Below are 13,135 nucleotides of genomic sequence, written 5' to 3'. Positions count from 1 at the left end.
AGATTTTGGGTATCCTCTGGGAAAAGCCATTCATCATTTCATTTTTTTTATACAATTATTTCAGCAATTTGATTCGCTTGGCCATTTGGATTGATTTTAATTTTCTTTTACCAATTTATCTATCTAACCATTTGAGTATCCAACGGTGCTGATTTTTTCAATAATTAAATCCATTTATCCATCTAGTCTGTATGATTATATTGAAGCTTTCAATAATCTGATTCATTTTATGGTTTGGATTATCAATGCTCATCATTTTTTTTTTGCATGATGCTCAGCTTTCATGGCGAATTTGAATGAGTATTCCTCCAGGGTGGGTATCGAGAGCTGTTTCAAAGATGAATGAGCTGATGATAAAGTTTTTCATGAGTTATGTTGAACTCAAGAAGTAGGTGCTAAAGGACTTAAAGGCCGACCTCAATCTCGATCCCGAGGTAGAAGGGCCCAACTGTGTCGAAGAAGAGCTCTCCCTCTTCTTCAAAGAGAGATTAGAGCAATCCAGTCTGAGATGGAGGACAGCTCTAAGCTCTTGCTTGACCAACAGTTCTTGAATGAAAAGACCAAGTTAGCATACGATGCCAAGGTCCTCCACAGCCGAGGGACCAGATGGACTTCGACATGGTATCCACCCTCAATGAGGCCAAGATCATCAAAATAAGGCTCAAAGCTCTCGACCAATCCAACATTGCCATTTGTAGCTTATGGGCTCAATTCGGAGAAGTCAGTCCTATTAACCAGATTAGGATTTCAGTCACCAATAGCCTGAGAACTAAGATCAAGGAAATGATGAATGGGCTTCAGTCATCAAGAGAGCGGATACTCACCAAGCACAAAGAAGTGCTAAAGAGGAAGTACTTCAATGCTATAGGAGTAGCAGCAGAGGAGGTGATAGAGAAGATGTTCTCAAGTGCAACCAGGTTGGGCTGTTAGATAAGAAAGGTGAAGTCGACTTGGAGATCATGGAGGGATGGAATGCTGTAAGTGATATACAAAGGAGCTTGATGCAATTGCATCAGTCTTTCCCCCAATTGAGGAGATGGTCTTATAGGTTGTTCATCGAATGCCTCGTCAAAATTGAGCAGAAAGGTGACGGATAGCTCCGATGCTTTGATGGAACGAAGAAAGAAAGTACATATTAGGTATTAGTAGATTAGTGGGTATCTGGTGTTTTTTCTTCTAATTTTTATTTTTAAATTAAGAGGGTAAATCAGTAAATTGATGCATGTCATTAACGATGTTAGATATCTAGTGGAGGGTTGGGAAACGTTACAACAAAAATATAATTCTTGGGGATTAATTGAAAAAATTAAAAATATTAGGAAGTAAGTGCAAATCTTGAAAACTTGAAGGGATATCACTATAATTTATCCTAAATTTTCTCAAAGAAGAAACTTATCTATATACATAATAGATTTGAAAGGATAAAAAAATATTTAGATAAATAAATAATATAATAATATATATTTATTCATATTTATCTTATTAATTTTGAGCTATATCAAGCATAAATTAAGAAAATTAGGCTTAGTTTATTTTTGGCTAGTTTAATAATTAATTGAACTTAATTTGAGCTAAATTTCAAGCCAAAGCAGGAGTTGCTCACGAACAACTCCTTTGTTTGACAAAACTTATATCCAAAAAACTTGGTGAATATGCCATGTCTCTGAGCTCCAAAAAATTTTGATGTTTTGCACATTGCTCACCATTGTAACCAAGGCTACTGTGCAAGTGTTTTTCTTTTTCACTTTCAAAAAGGCCTAATAAGATTATAGCTCCAAACTATAGCAACAAAAACTTCAATCTAGGATATTACATCCACTTCCAAATTTTTCAAGAAGCTAGTATGCCTACTTTTTCTTAGAAAATCGGATGGGATGCATACATAGTGTTGGGTGTAAAACCCCCCCCAGCCGAAGTTCGTATCAGGAGTGACCCCTCGAGGATTCTACAGGAAAACTTCGTCCGGACTCCTGCGGGAGCCGGACTCCGTCTCCAACTTCGGCTGCAGACAAACTTCGTCCGGACTCTTACGGGAGCCGGACTCCGTCTCCAACTTCAACTACGGACAAACTTCGTCCGGACTCCTATGGGAGCCGGACTCCGTCTCCAACTTCAACTACAGGTAAACTTCGTCCGGACTCCTACGGGAGCCGGACTCCGTCTCCAACTTCAACTACAGGTAAACTTCATCCGGACTCCTACGGGAGCCAGACTCCGTCTCCAATTTCAACTGCAGGTAGACTTCATTCGGACTCCTACGGGAGGCGGACTCCGTCTCCAACTTCAACTACAAGTAAACTTCATCCGGACTCCTACGGGAGCCGGACTCCGTCTCCAATTTCAACTGCAGGTAAACTTCATCCGGACTCCTACGGGAGCCGGACTCCATCTCCAACTTCAACTACAGGTAAACTTCATCCGGACTCCTACGGGAGCCGGACTCCGTCTCCAATTTCAACTGCAAGTAAATTTCATCCGGACTCCTACGGGAGCTGGACTCCATCTCCAACTTCAACAACAGGTAAACTTCGTCCGGACTCCTACGGGAGCCGGACTCCGTCTCCAACTTCAATTATAGGTAACTTCATCCGGACTCCTACGGGAGCCGGACTCCATCTCCAATTTCAACTGCAGGTAAACTTCATCCGGACTCCTACGGGAGCCGGACTCCGTCTCCAACTTCAACTACAGGTAAACTTCGTCCGGACTCCGTCTCCAACTTCTACTGCAGGTAAACTTCATCCGGACTCCTACGGGAGCCGGACTTCACCTCTGGCTACAGGTAGGGTTTGTCCGGGCTCCCACGGGAGCCGGACTTCCGCCCTGAATTCCTGCTGAGGGTCTCGGCCGAGGTTCCTCTACAAATGATCCGACTCCAACCGAACTTCAGCCGACAAGTCTGGACCCCCTGGTAGGCCGTAGTAACGGTCACGACTCTGCTCCACTCCTTGCGACGGATCCTACGTGGCTCCATTACTCCCTGGCAGGCCGCAGTAAAGGCCACGATTCTGCTCCACTCCCTGCGGCGGATCCTGTGCGGTTCCACCACTCCCTGGCGAGTCGCGACAACGGACGTCGCTCCACTCCCCGCAACTGATTCCACGTGGCGAGCCATGGTGACAGCCACGACTCCACCCCATTACTCTTCATGATAAATTCCTCCTGACCCCGTACGGCCCACGACGAGGCAATCATAAACAGTCGTTATCAATCCGCTGCTCCCCCCGTCTATAAAAGGGGACCCCAGATATGTTATTCTCTAAGCTCTCATTTTTACCTAGAAACTCTGCTAAAATTTTCGTTCGAGCACTTCATTCTTGTTGAGGTAGAGAACTGACTTGAGCATCTGAGGGTCTTGTCGGAGCAACCCCACCTCCGGTTTAGACTTCTTTGCAGGTCCCGGCGGCGACTGCGACTCCCTCGACTCCAGCTTCTCCGACGCAGGTGGATTTTTGCACCAACAGGATTGACGCTAGAGGAAGGGGCCCTGTGTCTTCGCAGTACCCTTGTTCTTAAAGGAGCGCTCAACGGGACCGCCCCCGGGCATCTTTTCCGGCATCCTCTCCTCCTTCCTCCACTAGGTCTTTGCCCGATGCCTCCCCGCAAGGCATCCACGCGACGATCCACGGCCTCCGCGGCTAGATCTCAGGCTCCGACCTCACCTCTGATTTTCCAGGCCCCACATCCTCCGGCAACGGTCGCTGGCATGGAGCGGTCGGACAATCGGCCGCCGACGGATTTCGCCAACACCATCTCGGGAGGATCCCGGCAGGAAGCAACCAACGTACTGGCCGTACCCCCCAAGCGACAAAAGATTGAGGAGCCCATAACCTTTACTGAAGAAGATGCTCAGGGAGTCCAATTTCCTCATAACGACGCAGTTGTAGTTTCTTTGAATATAGCAAATTACGACGTTCGCCGCATTCTCATCGACAACGGGAGTTCGGTCGATATTTTGTTCTATGACGCCTTCTCAAGAATGTCCATCCTTGACAGTCATTTGAGGCCGATTAGCTCCCCTCTGGTAGGGTTTACCGGCGACGCTGTCCCGATGGAGGGAGTGATAACTTTAACTGTGGCCGCGGGTCGATATCCAAGACAATCCAGAGCTCTGGTGAATTTCCTGGTGGTGAAGGCGCCATCAGCCTACAACGCGATCCTCGGCCGACCTGACCTCAATGCTCTCCGAGCCGTCGTGTCAACCTACCATTTGAAGTTGAAATTCCCTACCAACCAGGGGATCGGAGAGGTCAGGGGAGACCAAGCCTTGGCCAGACACTGCTATAACATAGCCTTGCAAAGAAGCGACCAATCCGACCCCTGTCCGGTTGATGGGCTGGATGCCCGCGATGACCTCACTGAGGAGAGGGACGGCCCAATCGAAGATCTGGTTTTGATCCCTTTGAACGACGGGAATGTGGAGCATGTGGTGAAGATCGGCTCCAACCTAGGGGAAGAGGTGCGGGCGCATCTCATCCATTTTCTACGAAAGAATGCGAACATTTTCACCTGGATTCCAGTAGACATACCGAAAATTGACACGAAAGTCATGGAGCACTGCCTGACCGTCGATCCCAAGCATCGACCGACGAAAGAGAAAATCTGAGGTCATGCACCAGAGAGGCAGAAAGCGATAGCCGAGGAAGTGGACAAACTCCTGAAATCCGGATTCATTAGAGAAGTCAATTACCCTGATTGGATTTCCAACATTGTCCTAGTCAAAAAGGCAAATGGCAAGTGGAGGATGTGCATAGACTTCAAAAAGCTGAATAAAGCCTGCCCAAAGGATAGCTACCCTCTGCCCAGAATTGATCAACTGGTGGATGCGACCTCGGGCCATGAGCTCCTCATCTTTATGGATGCATTCTCTGGCTATAATCAAATCAGGATGGCGTCGGAAGATGAAGAAAAGACTGCTTTCATTATTAACCATGGCCTTTACTGTTACAGGGTCATGCCTTTCGGCCTCAAAAATGCAGGCGCAACCTACCAGCGGTTGGTGAACAAAATCTTCAAGGAGCAGATCGGCCGCAACATGGAGGTCTACGTGGAAGACATGCTCGTAAAAAGCAAATCTTCCATGAACCACGTCGCCAACCTTGAGGAGACCTTCGACGCCCTCCGAAAATATAAAATGAAGCTGAACCCGACTAAATATGCTTTCGGAGTGACCTCAGGAAAGTTTCTGGGCTTCATGGTATCGGGGCGCAGAATTGAAGCCAATCCAGAGAAAATTTGTGCCATCCAGGAGATGGCCACCCCAAAGTCGATAAAAGAGGTTCAGCACCTTACAGGGAGGGTAGCAGCCCTGAATCGCTTCATCGCAAGGTCGGCCGAACGGTGCTTACCCTTCTTCCAAACCCTCAAGCAACCGAAGAACTTCTGTTGGACCCCTGAGTGCCAACAGGTATTCGAAGAACTAAGGAGCTACCTCGGCTCACCTCCGCTGTTGGCGAAGCCAGAGTTTGGAGAGGAATTATTTTTATACCTGGCGGTCTCTCCCATGGCTCTCGCGGCAGTCTTTGTCAAAGAAGAAGCAAAAGTCCAACGACCGATCTACTACGTCAGTCGCGCATTGAGAGACGCCGAGACCAGGTATACTAAATTAGAAAAACTGACTTACGCCTTGTTGATTGCAGCCCGAAGGCTCCGACCCTACTTTCAAGGGCACACCGTAACGCTACTCACCGACCAACCGATCAAGGCGATTCTACACCGGGCGGATGCCTCCGGAAGGATGGCAAAATAGGCGATCGAGCTCACAAAATTCGACATCAACTATCGACCCAGGCCAGCAGTGAAGGCCCAGATATTGGTAGATTTCATAGTGGAGTGTACTATCCCAAAGGAGGCCGAACCTAAACAAGGTGAAATTGACGGCCTGGAGTCCTGACCGAACTCCCCCAAAGAAGAAGCAGATCCCTCTGGTTGCTTTTGGGCCCTCTACGTGGATGGGTCTTCCAACATATCAGGCGCAGGTGCGGGCCTGATCTTGATCAGTCCAGAGGGAGTCATCGCGGAGTACGCTCTGCGCTTCGAGTTCTCCGCAACAAACAATGAAGCAGAATATGAAGCTCTGATCACAGGACTGAGGATCGCCAAAGAGTTGGGAATAGATCGGCTCCAGGTCCACAGTGACTCTCAACTAGTAGTGGGACAAGTCAACGAAAACTATGAAGTGCGGGAGGACAGCATGGCTAAATATCTTGAAAAGGTAAAGGAGCTCGTCCCCGCCTTCAGCAGCTTCAACATCAGGCAGATTCCGAGGTTGAAAAATATCAGGGCCGACCTTCTCTCCAAGCTGGCAATGCTGGCTCCGACCGAATTGCCCAAGGGTGTTCTCTTTGAAGTTCTAAAGTACCCGAGTACGGAAGAATCGTGGCCCGTGATGAAAATTGACCACGAGCCCAGCTGGATCGACCCACTGATAACCTATCTCAGAAACGGAGTTCTCTCCCAGGACGCAAAAGAGGCTCGGAAGCTCAGAAATCAAGCCTCCCAATACATCCTTTATGAGGGCAAGTTATACAAGAGATCATACTCTTTGCCCCTTTTAAAATGTCTCCGGCCTTCGGAAGCTGACTACGCCTTGTGGGAGGTGCATGAAGGAATCTACGGAAGCCATCTGGGGGCTAGATCTTTATCCCACAAGTTGCTCTGCCAAGGATATTACTAGCCGACGATGCATCATGACTCGATTGAATATGTCAGAAAGTGTGATCGATGCCAGAGATATGCCAACATCCAGAGACAACCCGCCACCGAGCTCACACCCTTGAGTACCTCATGGCCTTTTGCGCAATGGGGGATGGACATCCTTGGACCCTTTCCCGTGGCATCGAGGCAGAGGAAGTTCCTCCTGGTAGCGATTGACTACTTCACCAAGTGGGTCGAAGCTGAACCACTGGCAAAAATCACAGAAGCTAAAGTACAAGATTTCGTCTGGAAGTCAATCGTATGCAGGTTCGGTCTGCCAAGGACCCTAATCACTGATAATGGGCAGCAATTCGCGGGAGCAAGATTCATCGAATTCTATGAAGATCTAAACATCTCCCACAACTTCACATCAGTGGCCCATCCTCAGGTGAACAGCGAAGCTGAAGTGACCAACAGAACCCTGCTGCAGGGGATCAAGACAAGGCTTGAAAAGGCGAAGGAAACTTGGGCAGACGAACTTTATCATGTGCTGTGGGCGTATCGAACTACCCAAAGACTGCCCACGGGGGAGACCCCCTTTGCTTTAGCCTTCGAAACGGAGGCCGTCATCCCAATTGAGCTTAAACTCCCGTCGGCGCGAGTCGTGGCATTCAACGAACATCATAATTCGCAAGGTCTTAAAGCCAACCTCGACTTGCTGGAAGAAATGTGGGAGGTAGCTCAGGTTCGGATGGCAGCCTACAGACAGAAAGTCGCCCGCTATTACAACTCCCGGGTCAAGAATAAAGCCTTTAGAGCAGGAGATCTAGTGCTTCAACGAGCTGCTGTCTCGCAACCTCAAGATCGAGGGAAGCTCACCCCAAACTGGGAAGGCCCATATGAGGTCAAAGAAGTAGTCCGACCCGAAACTTATTATCTCAAGGAGCTCGGAGGAGCAGACCTCCCGCGACCATGGAGCTCGAAAACTTACGACTGTATTACCGATAACTTTATTTTAAATAAAAGTTGCATATCTACATGTCTCCCCTCTTGGCACTAGCTTATATCGACAGGGCAGTCAAAATAAACTATGTCGGAAGCGGGAGGGGAACTTCGTCTCGACAAAGTCGAAGGTCCGGTTCTCTTTAGACCGGATGGGGGGAGAGGCCCTGCAACGCCCATATGCACCCCCACAGTCTTGTTAGGGACAGGAGGAGAACCTCGTCCTAACTTGAGCAAAGTCGAAGGCCCGGTTCTCTTTAGATCGGATGGGGAGAGAGGCCCTGCAACGCCCATATACGCCCCCACAGCCCTGTTAGGGATAGGAGGAGAACCTCACCCTAACTTGAGCAAAGTCGAAGGCCTGATTCTCTTTAGACCGGATGGGGGGAGAGGCCCTGCAACGCCCATATGCGCCCCCACAGTCCTGTTAGGGATAGGAGGAGAACCTCGCCCTAACTTGAGCAAAGTCGAAGGCCCAGTTCTCTTTAGACCGGACGGGGGGAGAGGCCCTGCAACGCACATATGTGCCCCCACAATCATGTTAGGAATAGGAGGAAAACCTCATCCTAACATGAGCAAAGTCAAAAACCAAGTTACACCTAGATCGGATGGGGGGAAGGGCCTAGCAACGCCCATATGTGCCCCTACAGCCGCGTTAGAGATAGGAGGAGAACCTCATCCTAACCAGAGCTAAAACTGTTACGACAGAAATAGGGGAAGAACCTCGCCTCGACATCAATTAAGGCCTGGTCATTCAAGACCAGATGAGAAAAAGGGGGACCTTCCTAGCGGCCCCTTCGCCATAAGACTCCGTCCGGACTTTGCCCTCGACTTTGATCGTAAGAAGACTCTGTCCGGACTCCTACGAGAGCCGGACTTCGTCCCCAACTTCGACCGCTGGTAAGCTCCGTCCGAACTCCTACGGGAGCCGAATTTCACCTATGACTTCAATTGCAGGTAGACTCCATCCGGACTCCCACGGGAACCAGACTTCGCCCCGACTTCACCTACGGGAGCCGGACTCCCGCAGCCCCACCAAGAGCGGAGGGAAAAATCCCACTCAAAAAAAAAAAGAGAAGAGAAAAAGAGAGAAGGGAATACAACAATAACAATGGTAAAGGAAAGAAGTTCGGCAGGCAGCAATTCGACGCAAAGTACGGATGAAGTAACAAAATCTCCTTCTCATTTTTCGATTAACAAGATGTACGTTACAAGACCCGGAGGGCCAGAAAAAGAAAACATTATTACAAGACCCGAAAGGGATACACCGGAGGCCGCTTCAAGCTGTAGACTTCTCTTCCCGGTTCTGTCCTTCCCAGCAGTATTTTTCAGTACATGTGATAAGCCTCCCGGCTCTCGCCCCCCGCCTCGTTCCGCTTCATCTCTGAAACCCCAACCCCAGGGGGAAAAGGATAGGATAGAATTCAGGGGGCAGCGAAGGCAACGGCAGCGGCGACGACGACCTGCTTCAAGAAGAACTGAAAGTACCTCGAAGGCCGCGATGGCATCGGAGGCATGTGCCACCACCACGTGTTCCACGACAACCACCATCCTAGATACTCCGGCAAGGTCGGCATACACTACTTCCACCGTCTCCGCAACAAGTTCTACTACCCCACCGTTGGTGCCGACCGCTTCTGGTCCCTCGGCCCCGACGACGTCAAAAATCCTGCCACAGTTTATGATGACAACTCTGCCCCCTTGACCGGTGTCGCCCCGTTCAGCTACTCTGAAATTCTCGGGCGGAATGCCCTCACCGGTTGTCCCCGTTATTAAACCCCTGTTGTTGAAGGAATTCTCCCTCGAGCTCCCTTTAAGGCGACGAGAACCCTTGGCAACAGTTTGACAGCCGGAGAACTCGCGGGCCGCTGTTCCCCTCCTCACACTCCTCTTGGTCTGTGGCATCCTCTCGAGGTTGGCCTCCGGGGTGAGGGCCCCGGTGGGAGAACTCCTCGGAGAGGCTAGGGGGAATGAAGACAGCAGAGAGCCAGCGGGGATGGCGAATACTGGTGCAAAGGGTGCTCGGAGACGACAAGGGCACCGATGGAGTAGCTGAGTGGCTAAACTCTCAGGCGGAAGAAAGGCGTCGACCCTCAAGCAAAGTGAAGCCCCTGGAGGAAAGGCGGGGGCTTAAATAAGCAATGGGGCCTGGCGCAGTTATGGTGGCAGATATCCCTAGGCCAACCAGTACCCACCACGTGTCCCACTCACCGCGGCATAGGGTTGACCGTTCGCAGACTATCATGGTGTGACGCTTGGGATTATGTCCTGGTTGGAGTTCCGAAAGGACTCTTCGGGTCGTCCTAATCGGAAAAAGGCTCCAGCATGCGCGCATTAAATGCCAAGATTTTCGAGGGTGGTCGTGTGCAGAATTCAAAGAAATGACTTCGGCTGTGAAAATTTGCTGTACTTCCTTCGATTGAAACTCAAACTCGAAAGTACGGGGACTGGCGTTGGGTGTAAAACCCCCCCAAGCCGAAGTTCGTATCAGGAGTGACCCCTCGGGGATTCTACAGGAAAACTTCGTCCGGACTCCTACGGGAGCTGGACTCCATCTCCAACTTCGGCTGTAGACAAACTTTGTCCAGACTCCTACGGGAGCCGGACTCCGTCTCCAACTTCAACTGCGGACAAACTTCGTCCGGACTCCGTCTCCAACTTCAACTACAGGTAAACTTCGTTCGGACTCCTACGGGAGCCGGACTCCGTCTCCAACTTCAACTACAGGTAAATTTCATCCAGACTCCTACGGGAGCAGGACTCCGTCTCCAATTTCAACTACAGGTAAACTTCATCCGGACTTCGTCTCCAACTTCAACTACAGGTAAACTTCATCCGGACTCCTACGGGAGCCGAACTCCATCTCCAACTTCAACTGTAGGTAAACTTCATCCGGATTCCATCTCCAACTTCAACTACAGGTAAACTTCATCCGGACTCCTACGGAAGCCAGACTCCATCTCCAATTTCAACTGCAGGTAAACTTCATCCAGACTCTTATGGGAGCCAGACTCCATCTCCAACTTCAACTACAGGTAAACTTCGTCCGGACTCCTACGGGAGCCAGACTCTGTCTCCAACTTCAACTACAGGTAAACTTCATCCGGACTCCTACGGGAGCCGGACTCCGTCTCCAATTTCAACTGCAGGTAAACTTCATCCGGACTCCTACGGGAGCCGGACTCCGTCTCCAACTTCAACTACAGGTAAACTTCGTCCGGACTTCTACGGGAGCCGGACTCCATCTCCAACTTCTACTGCAGGTAAACTTCATCCGGACTCCTACGGGAGCCGAACTTCACCTCCAATTCCAGCTACAGGTAGGGTTTGTCCGGGCTCCCACGGGAGCCGGACTTCCGCCCTGAATTTCTGTTGAGGGTCTCGGCCGAGGTTCCTCGATAAATGATCCCCATCCGGGCTTCCGTGGAAATCAGACTCCAACCGAACTTCAGCCGACAAGTCTGGACCCCCTGACAGGCCGTAGTAACGATCACGACTCTGCTCCACTCCCTGCAGTGGATCCTACGCGGCTCCATTACTCCCTAGCAGGCCGCAGTAAAGGCCACGATTCTGCTCCACTCCCTGCGGCGGATCCTGTGCGGTTCCATCCTCCCTGGCGAGTCGCGACAACGGACGCCGCTCCACTCTCCATAACTGATTCCACATGGCGAGCCATGGTGACAGCCACGACTCCACCCCATTACTCTTCATGATAAATTTCTCCTGACCCCGTACGGCCCACGACGAGGCGATCATAAACAGTCGCTATCAATCCGCTGCTCCCTCCGTCTATAAAAGGGGACCCCAGATATGTTATTCTCTAAGCTCTCATTTTTATCTAAAAACTTTGCTAAAATTTTCGTTCGAGCACTCCATTCTTGTTGAGGCAGAGAACTGACTTGAGCGTCGGAGGGTCTTGTCGGAGCAACCCCACCTCCGGTTTAGACTTCTTTTGCAGGTCCCGTGGCGACCATGACTCCCTCTACTCTAGCTTCTCCGACGTAGGTAGATTTTTGCACCAACACAGATTTCAAAAAAAAAATTTATAAGCAGTGAAAATAAATCAGATTAAACTCTTTAATCCACATGCATTAGATCTCATCTAATCCTACCCAAAAATCCAAGAATAAAGATATGCATATAATATAAAATAAAAATGAGGATGAGATCAAATCTCAATACCTATGCATGGATTGATCTACACCATAGCCGATGATCGTGGATTTTGATGGATTTCTTTAGCCGTGCACACACTCAGCCTCCACAAGTATGCACACGAGGCTTATTCCAACCAGAGGTAGGTGTCTTCACCGAGGTGCTAGCTCCCTTACAGAAGACTCTTCTTTGATGGCTAAGGTTGTTCTCTCATAGATCTCATAGACACTCTAGAAAACTAGAGAGAACAGGAAGGAAGAGAAGGAGGAAGAAGACTCAGATTTTTTTAAATATTTTTCTCTAATTTTTTTTGATTTTTCACACCATACTAAGATCTAGAATTAGTCCCTATTTACAAGAGGGAGAGCTAGGATTTCATGGGAGAGAGGGGGCGCTACTTTTTCACATGCCAAAATATTTTTGGCATTAACAAATTTCAACTATTGGCATGAGAAATCAGATCTGATTTCTCACGCCCATAATTTCCACACCAAAGAAAGGAATTCAATTGTTGGCACCACCTAGTTGCCATAAAAAGAAAATTAGATTCCCTTCTTATTTCTATCCTTGATTTGAATCAAATTCAAACTAGAAATAAGATCAAGAGATAAGGTAGATGAGTCATCAACCAATTACCTGCCAAAAACATCCTCTCCTCTCATATCTGCGCCCTGAAATCTCACGCACATCATTCTTCATGCCAAAACATTTTTTGTCTTGGATTATGGGCATGAAAACCAAAGTGGAGGATGGTGGAAAGAGAGTCCCAGCTCTAATAGACTCTAGGGTTTTCAAATTTGAACTAAATCGAATTTGATTTGATTTGATCCAAATAAGAAAAAAATAATCTAATCAAATTAGGAACCCAATATCCTCAATTAAATCTTAATCTTATTAGAAATTAATTGAACTCAAGTCTTGATCAAATCAAGAATTAATCTCCCTCACAATTAGGCTTGATCTAATCAAACTCAATCCAAGTCAAAATGAATCCAATTCAATTAAACTTGATCCGAGTCTCAATTACTCAATCAAATCGAGTCAATTAGCAATCCAATCACTAATTAATCCTCTTATGATTCACTAACACATAGTAAATTTTCTTATTATAATTTTTGGACAAGATTAATCATCAATCAAATTGATGATTTTATCCTTCAATGATTCATAATCATCGATCAACCATCTGATTGGATAAGAACCTCATTTGTGTGTGACTCCATAGATTTTATTCTATCTGATAGTGAGATATATTATGATCTCCATCATAATATCATCGAAACATCTTTCGATAGGTTGAAAAATTTCTATTCTGCCCTTTGAGGGTCATCGATCATCAAGA

At 48.4% G+C, this 13,135-nt stretch overlaps 1 pseudogene; it reads left to right on the top strand.

Moving 5' to 3' along the window:
* Positions 1-338: 338 nt before the first annotated feature.
* Positions 339-1,097, top strand: LOC105034408 (syntaxin-112-like; annotated as a pseudogene).
* The last annotated feature ends 12,038 nt before the right edge of the window (positions 1,098-13,135 follow it).

The sequence above is a fragment of the Elaeis guineensis genome, chromosome 3 (genome assembly GCF_000442705.2).
Source record: "Elaeis guineensis isolate ETL-2024a chromosome 3, EG11, whole genome shotgun sequence".
Lineage (NCBI taxonomy): Eukaryota > Viridiplantae > Streptophyta > Magnoliopsida > Arecales > Arecaceae > Elaeis > Elaeis guineensis.
This window is presented reverse-complemented; position numbering and strand designations above follow the sequence as displayed.